Below are 8,709 nucleotides of genomic sequence, written 5' to 3'. Positions count from 1 at the left end.
AGGTGCCATCATTAGCTTTACCTCAGAGAATAATCACATGAGCATGCCACATCTCCTACACACCAATAAGAGCGACATGTAAAGAGAAGGAAAGGGGGCCATAAATGGGAAACACTCTGCATAACTAAAATATCATCTTTTCAATCCCTTGAGGTGTAGAGAAGAAAACCCTTAGTTTTGTACATAGGAGTTGTTTTAAAGACTCTTTCTCAACAAGGAGTGGTTCATATGGAGAACAAAAGTGCATATTTTTAGACATCATGGCCATATGCTTTGAGAGGAGCTTCATCACATTGACCATTCATGTGGTACAATTCATGTATTCAATATTTTAAAAAAGATTTTCTTTGGCTTGGGCTTCATCAAATTTGGAAATGACACTTTGCTTCACAAATAGTTTTGATGTAGCCTTGGTTTCCTTAGTTTTTTGTCTCATGATCAGTAAGCATGTAAAAACCATATTTTTAAGTGTGCGACTTGTGGGCATGATATCCCACATGCAATGCAAATGCATTAAGTCAAGAACTAAAATGTGTAGGCCCCCATATGTGGTGCATGATGATGTAGGCAGATTGAGCACACATGAGCCTTTGTCTAGGAGAGGTTGAGATTTAGGGTGACTAGCGAGACAACATGGCAAGACACCCACATCGTGAGGGGAGTATGCTAAGATTTCAGGTCTACGTGTGTTGGAAAGGGTTCACAAGTTGTGTATTTTGCATGTTGAGGGGAGACATGAATTCTCCTAGATGGTGACATACTTGAAAATTAAGTTGGGAGATCACTAAGGTGGATAGAAGTGGATTAAGCTACTCATACTTACATAATGAAAATAGAGAAAACTTGATTAATCTAATGATAAGATAATAAGAGGTTAGATTTAAAACATACACATTTGCACTTGGGTGCCATTAAAAATGCTATAGTACTTTATTACAACCTTGCTTTGCTTAATCAATTACCTAATCTAGCCCTAATATGGTTCCCGTGATTGGAGCTTCCACCTCCCTTTTGATTCAAGCCTTATTTAATGCTAATTGTTGACTTTTATGCACGTGCTAGCCCACTTATTACAACCTTGCTTTGCTTAATCAATTACCTAATCTAGCCCTAATATGGTTCCCTTGATTTTAGCTTCCACCTCCCTTGATTCAAGCCTTATTTAATGCTAATTGTTGACTTTTATGCACGTGCTAGCCCACTTATTCTAGGTGCATTCTTTTGATGCCATCTTGGGATAATTATTACCCATATACATCATGGTTTATGACCTATTTGGCCTATCAACTCATGTAACATTTTATTGAGCACACTTCACATAACTTCCTAAGGTTATATCATCCCTTTAATTCCCAAATGGTTTCACTCTTCATCACTTGTTTTTCACCAGTCCCCCTCAAGTGATGGATCTCTATCATCATACATTTACTGGGCCTACACTCCTATTTATTTTCACTAGTACCACTCAAGTGCTGAATCCTATCATCATACATGTACTGAGCCTACACTCTTAGTTATTTACTAGAGTGGTCCACCTTAGTGTGCCTCTTGGGCTACAATGCTAACTATTGACTTAAGACTTTACACAAGGTTAAGAGTAGGATTATAACACAAGGTTAAGAGTAGGGTTCCAACACAAGGTTAAGAGTAGGGTTCCAACACAAGGTGGGAGCCAATGCCCTTTTTACAATGTACTGGAAGAGGTTATCGGAGCTTCTTTCATGGGAATCATCTTTGTCGTCTTCTCTCCATCTCCATCATGTTCACCACCTCTCGGCTCTCTTTTTATGCTAGCAATCTTTAGTCACAGGCCCCATTTTCCCATAGAGGTGGTGGCATGTGAGCACCTTTGGTTCTTTGTGTGGAAGAAGACTTTCTCTTCACCTGTCGATGTAGTCTTGCTTTTGATTTGTTTATCCTCTTCCATGAGTCGCCTCTATAACTTCAAATGTTGGTTTTGGGAGGTTCTTGAGTGAGGACACTAGTGGCCCATAATCTTCCACAGACATGCACTTTAGTAGGATGGCTATGGTATCCTCCTCTTCTACAGGTGCTACAATACATGCAAATTGTTGCAGCGACACTAGCTTTCATTTCAAGAGCAAATTGGATTTTAAGGCTAATTTTTGAGTTCTTTCCCTTGGCCCTAGAAAATATTTTCTAGCCCATCCCAAGACCCTTTTGATGTACCTTTGTTAATAATGAAAGCATGATCTCTCCCAAATGAAATAATATCTAATGATGTACCTTTGTTAATAATGTGATGAATGAAAGCATGATCTCCCAAATGAAATAACAGCTAATGATGTACCTTTGTTAGTAATGTGATGAATGAAAACAGTATCTCCTAAATGCAATAATAGCTAATGATTTACCTTTGTCCATAATGTGATGAATGAATGCATCTCCTAAACCTAATGCAATAATAGCTAATTTCTTTTCATCTCTACTAAGTGCCACACATTCTTCTCACCCTCATGTTTTGGACACTTATCCCTTCCACGTACAATCCCATATAATTATCCTATTTGATTTTAACATGCCATGTGTGGAAACCTTCTCCAAAAAATTAGCCATGACAATGTAATTAAAGAGGGTCTTAGCATTTGTTTATTCTCAAGGCCCATGTCTACCCTTGTACAAAGGGATTTGATGCAACAACCAATGTAATTAAGCCTAAATAATCACTTAAGCTCAACAAACCCAACGATTATTAACTATAGAATTGTTCCTTGAAATGGAGTACGGATTAGAGCTATTAAATCAAAGGGAAAGATGGATAAAAATAGCCAACCTTTAAAAAAAAGAGTGGCGTCTAAAATGATGATCACCAAATAAACGTTTAAAGTAAGTCAAAAGGTAAGGTTTGCCATACATTTTTTTTAAAAAAAATTGTTTATGATTTTATGGCAAAAAATTGCAAGTTGACCGCGGAGACGGGAGACCAAAAATGTCCGCCGCCCATCGTTCTCGTTTTAGACGACGATCCTTTCTAGCTGACAAGGAGGACTTTCCACCTCGGCTCTGTTTCTCGGATTCTGCGATGGCTGCTATACGAAGTCCTCCAGCGCGAACTTTTGACCGGAGAGGGGTGTGATGATCTTCTGCTCCAAGAGCTTCATCACCTCCGCCGCAACATGGGCTTGCTTGGCAGCAGTGGGGATGTAGTTGGGAAGCAGCCACCACCAGCTCACTTGCACACCCCTCATCAGCTCCGCCGCGCTCACCGTGATGTCCCAGCCCGATAGCACACCGTATACGAACACCTTGCCACCGTCTCTCACAGTGGCGGCCACAGTCTAGATGATGTGACACACACACACACACACACACACGGTAATAATTAATTAATTACGTAGCTCTTGGAAGATTTGTTACACATATCTGCAACAAAATGCCAACCTCTCCAGCAAGTTAAAACTCAGATCTTACTTTCGTCAGGTCGCCCCCGACCGCATCCACGGCAGCATATGCCAATCCGCCGCCCGTGATCTCTTTCACCCTCTCAACTATGTCTGTGCAAGTACGTGGCAACGCTCATAATCAGCATATTTAATATTAAGGATATTGTAAGGTAATTAAGACCAATTATACGAATTCAGGCGCGAATTGCTCCGTGCTTATGTAGCTAATTAAATGAGGAGACCTTCGGCTTCCGAGTTGATAACTTCGTCTGCGCCGAGAGCTTTGAGCTCGTCTTTCCACGTGTCCCGCCGTACGATGTTGATGGTCTTGATACCCCAATGCTTGGCGAGCTGGATGAGCTGTCTGCGTTTGTCAATACGGAGCAAGAAGCATTAATTAGGTGGTGTACTAATTAATTAATTAGAGAGAGAGAGAGAGAGAGAGAGAGAGAGAGAGAGACCTTCCAAGAACGGAGGCTGCAGCTGTCTGTACAAGATACTCTCCTCTGGGAATGGCGTGGTCATCCAGTATGCCATATGCAGTCCACGGGTTTAGAAAAATTGGGCAGCCGCTTCGTCGCTCACATTGTCGGGAACTGCAGCTACAACGTGCTCTTCCTCCAACTCTACATAGTCTTGCCATGAACCTTGCCCATGTCGGCGATACTCCAGCCATACCAGCGGTATAACCCTCTGGCCAGGACTGAACTTACCCACACCCTCTCCAACCTGCAGCGCATCATCCATCAGATAAAGAACACGCTGTAGGCTTTTGTATTGATTAAAATTCTGTAATATTGACATTTAATTGGAACATGGGCGGAGCATATAACACTACCTCCTCGACAATGCCAAAACCCTCGCATCCGATAACTGGCGGATGGGGCAGTTCGAGAAGCTGGGAATGGCCGGATCTGATCGCAATGACGTCTGTGGGGTTGATGGGGCGGACTGTTATGCGCACCACCACGCATCCGGGGCTGGCGGTGGGCTTAATGGCCTGATGGAGGAGCTCAAGAGCTTCGTCGGGCTCCCCATGCTTTAGCAATGCGATTGATCTTGCCATAATTAGAGTATCGCTTAAGAATGCTAAAAAATGTGCAGCAATGTTTCTTTGATTTTTTGTCGGGGTGTGTGTGTGTTTGACTTTGTCGTCAAGGATACTAAGTTTCTTTGTTCGGTGGTTATATTTTTTTCGAAGAGATTGCAAGCGAACACAAACACAATAAAAAACATCATGCATGACAATTTCTTTTATTTAAATCAAAATCATTCATATGCAAACATCATGCATGACGTTTTCTTTTATATTTAAATAAAAAAGATTTCACCCACGACCTTTGACATCTTTCTCTTGAGTTCCAGCTAGCTGTCTAGTCCTTGATGATCTCCTTTAAGTCATTCAAAAACTCAAGCCTTGGTGGCTTTTCTCCCTCTGCTTTGGCCACGTTAAACACATTGCTATATAGCAAAAAAAAAAAAACATTTTGCTAGATAGTTCACTAGAAAAAATGAATAAATCTAATAAAAATTGAGATTTAAGAAAAGTGAAACACTTCCTAATTCTTTATTCTAGGAAAACATTTGCTATATAGCAAATAAACTAGCAATAAATCACTATATAATAAACTATGTAGTAATAGAGATCTAAGAAAAGTAAAACACTTCCTAATTCTTCATTTTAGGAGAGAGAAAATATTCTAGAGAGAGAATATTCAAATTTTTAATATTTTTGGATAGAAAATTATCTCATCTTATTAAAATAAGTTCCCCTGAAACAGAAATTCAAAAAGAACTTTCTAATGTGCAATTGGAATTCATTAATTGAAAATGGATATAAAGGACCTTAGCCTAAGGGTCTAGATTTTCAGAAATTTTTAGATTATAGTCCAATTAAGGTTCCTATGGGCCAATAGCATCAATCCATGTGTAGGGAGGAGATAAATCCAATTTATAAAAGAAGATACCCAAAAATGAGTAAATGCTCACATAAGATGAAGAGTTGAAAATGTACAAGGTTTATTAGTAAAAAACTATGAGCAATATTAAAAATATGAGATATTTTGGGTATCCAAAAATGAGTAAATGCTCACATAAGATGAAGAGTTGAAAATGTACAATGTTTATTAGTAAAAAAAAACTATGAGCAATATTAAAATGATTCCATTATGACACATATGTAAGGAAGGGGAGTTCTTTAAAGGAGGTGCATATTTCACATAAGATGAAGAGTTGAAAATGTACAAGGTTTAACTATGAGCAATATTAAAATGATTCCATTATGACACGTATGTAAGGAAGGGGAGTTCTTTAAAGGAGGTGCATATTTCACATAAGATGAAGAGTTGAAAATGTACAAGGTTTATTAGTAAAAAACTATGAGCAATATTAAAAATATGAGATATTTTGGGTATAATGATTCCATTATGACACATATGTAAGGAAGGGGAGTTCTTTAAAGGAGGTGCATATTTCACATGCTTGAATGAGTTTTAAACTCATAAAAATTGAGATATTTCATCTCTCCTCTCTCCTCATTCAAGTCTAGTTCTAAAAAGTTAGCTTAACTGACCTAAAAATGGTCAAATATGGGCCAAACTGATTTAGAAAATTCTAGAATCAGTTTGTTTGGTTAGGAGCTTAATTTTTCCTATAAATAGAAGCCTCCCCCTTGTTGAAAAATAGATAGTGTTTATGCATCGTTACTCTACTCTACCTAAGCCAAGAACTATGAATTCATTAATAATTCACTAGTTTTTGGAGCTTCCCTCTTTCTTCAATCCCCATTGGTGGCTCCATCAACATACTTAACCAATTGATTGGTTGGGGGCCTCTACCGTGAACAAAGAATCAAGCAATTTGTAAGGTAATTAGTGCATATTGATCTTTTCTATAATTTCTCAATGTTTCTCTCTTCTCAACCCCTCTCAAGCTTGAGAAGCTTAATTGGTATGGTTTTTAAATGCTATTGAAGTTAATTGGTGAATAGTAGTGAAGAGTTACATAATTTAGTAAATGCTATTGAAGTTAATTTTCATTTATGTTTAAATTCTAATGGTTTTTATGTAATTTCTCTCTCTCACTCAAGAAATGGTCATACTCATGACCCATTCTCAATCCAAATCAAGCTTTTCATAAAGCTTTCCTTAACCCAAGATTAAGCTATGCTTGAGGCCAAATTAATGGCTTTTTTTTATGCTTTTAGTTTATGTATATTGATGATTCAATCCATTATGGATTAATGATCCAATTAGAGATCATTTTAATTATTTCCTTAATGATAAGCTTTATCCCTTAGAAAAAATTGAGATTTATCAGTCATAGCAGCGGAGCTATGGCAAAATTTTTATAAAAATTATGTATAAAATAATTTCATTCAAAGCATAAAAAGAGGACTTCCTACCATATTCTAGGAATTATCATCCTAGATTAATTGAAAGAATTTCATTATAATCATGGAGAAATTGAATTTTAATATCATGCATAAAGGATAAGTTTTTATATCAAAAGTGTTATTTTTACCATTTTTATTTCATGCATAGAAGTATGCATAAAGGAAAATTTTTTATATCAAAAGTGTTACTTTTATCATTTTTAATTTTCATGCATAGAAGTATGCATAAAGGATAATTTTTTTATATCAAAAGTGTTACTTTTATCATATTGGATTTCATGCATAGAGGTATGCATAAAAGTTGATTATTTTATTATAAAAGTGTTACTTTTATCATATTTGAATTTCATGCATAGAGGTATGCATAAAAGTTGATTATTTTATTATAAAAGTGTTACTTTTATCATATTGGATTTCATGCATAGAGGTATGCATAAAAGTTGATTATTTTATTATAAAAGTGTTACTTTTATTATATTTGGATTTCATGCATAGAGGTATGCATAAAAGATATTCTTTTTATACTAAAAGTGTGATTTTCATCATAAATGGATTTTATGCATAACTTAGATGCATAAGAGAAATTCTTTTATTCTAAAAGTATAATTCCTACTAAATTGAATTTATGCATAGGAAGATGCATAAAAGATTGAATTTTAATTCAAAAGTGTCATTTTCATCTAAACTGAATTTATGCATAGGAAGATGCATAAAAGATTGAATTTTAATTCAAAAGTGTCATTTTTATTTAAAATGAATTTATGCATAGGAAGATGCATAAAAGATTGATTTTACTTCGGAAGTATTAATCTCCTTAAATGGAATTTATGCATAAGTAAATGTGTAAAGAAATCTTATATCAAATATAAGAATTCTCTTGTATTCTATAAATAGATATGAGATGTGATAGGATGTGATAAGAGGTGTATAAGAGGTGATAAGAGATGATAAGATGAATTAAGATGTGATAAGATGTGATAAGATGTGTATGAGATGAGGTAAGAAGTGTATGTGACAGGATAAGATGTATATGGGTTGTGATAGGGCGAGAATGGAAGTGATGTAAAAGATTAGATGTGAAGGCATCTGGGGTTATATGAATGGGAATGTGGAAATGGATGTATGTATGTGGATGTGTGGATGTGGAGATGGGAATATGGATGTATGAATGTGAAAATGGATGTATGCATGAAGATGTATATGCATAGATGTGAATGTGGATGTAGATGTGGATGTATAGATGTGAATGGAAATGTGGATGTGAATGTGGATGTATAGATGTGAATGGGAATGTGGATGTGGATGTATGTATGTATGTGGATGTATAGATGTGAATGGGAATGTGGATGTGGATGTATGTGAATGTGGATGTAGATGTGGATGTATAGATGTGAATGGGAATGTGGATGTGGATGTATGTATGTATGTGGATGTATAGATGTGAATGGGAATGTGGATGTGGATGTATGTGAATGTGGATGTAGATGTGGATGTATAGATGTGAATGGGAATGTGGATGTGGATGTATGTATGTATGTGGATGTAGATGTGGATGTATAGATGAGGATGTGAAAATGGATGTATGCATGTAAATGTGGATGTATGGATGTGAATGTGAATGTGTATGTGAATTAATGTGTCGTCGATATGAGGAAATGGATGAGAATGAGTACACATTGAATGGAATGTGGAATAAGTAATGTGGACTAAGGAGGGATAATGTGGAAAGACGAGAGTTTGATTTAGAAACTATATTTGTAAACTGTTTGTAAATGCTGTTTGTAAATGGCTGTTTTATGTCAAGAATGCTGGGGAAGCATTTTGACCGTCTTGTGATTAAGGTCGTGGAGACCTAACTGATAAAGTTGCAACTGCTGACGGAGAGTCAATGGAGGACGTCTCGCGTAGCAA

The 8,709-nt window shown here is 36.5% G+C and overlaps 1 pseudogene across 1 annotated transcript; it reads right to left on the bottom strand.

The window, feature by feature from the left end:
• Positions 1 to 2,782: 2,782 nt before the first annotated feature.
• Positions 2,783 to 4,572, bottom strand: LOC147633928 (uncharacterized; annotated as a pseudogene). Its single transcript, XR_015266868.1, has 5 exons — positions 4,243 to 4,572; positions 3,866 to 4,133; positions 3,647 to 3,768; positions 3,433 to 3,515; positions 2,783 to 3,299 (listed from the first exon to the last, which is right to left on the bottom strand). The product of XR_015266868.1 is annotated as an uncharacterized LOC147633928 (transcript).
• Between the last annotated feature and the right edge of the window lie 4,137 nt (positions 4,573 to 8,709).

This window comes from Cibotium barometz, chromosome 11 (genome assembly GCF_041138505.1).
Source record: "Cibotium barometz isolate CiBa-2024 chromosome 11, ASM4113850v1, whole genome shotgun sequence".
NCBI lineage: Eukaryota > Viridiplantae > Streptophyta > Polypodiopsida > Cyatheales > Cibotiaceae > Cibotium > Cibotium barometz.
This window is presented reverse-complemented; position numbering and strand designations above follow the sequence as displayed.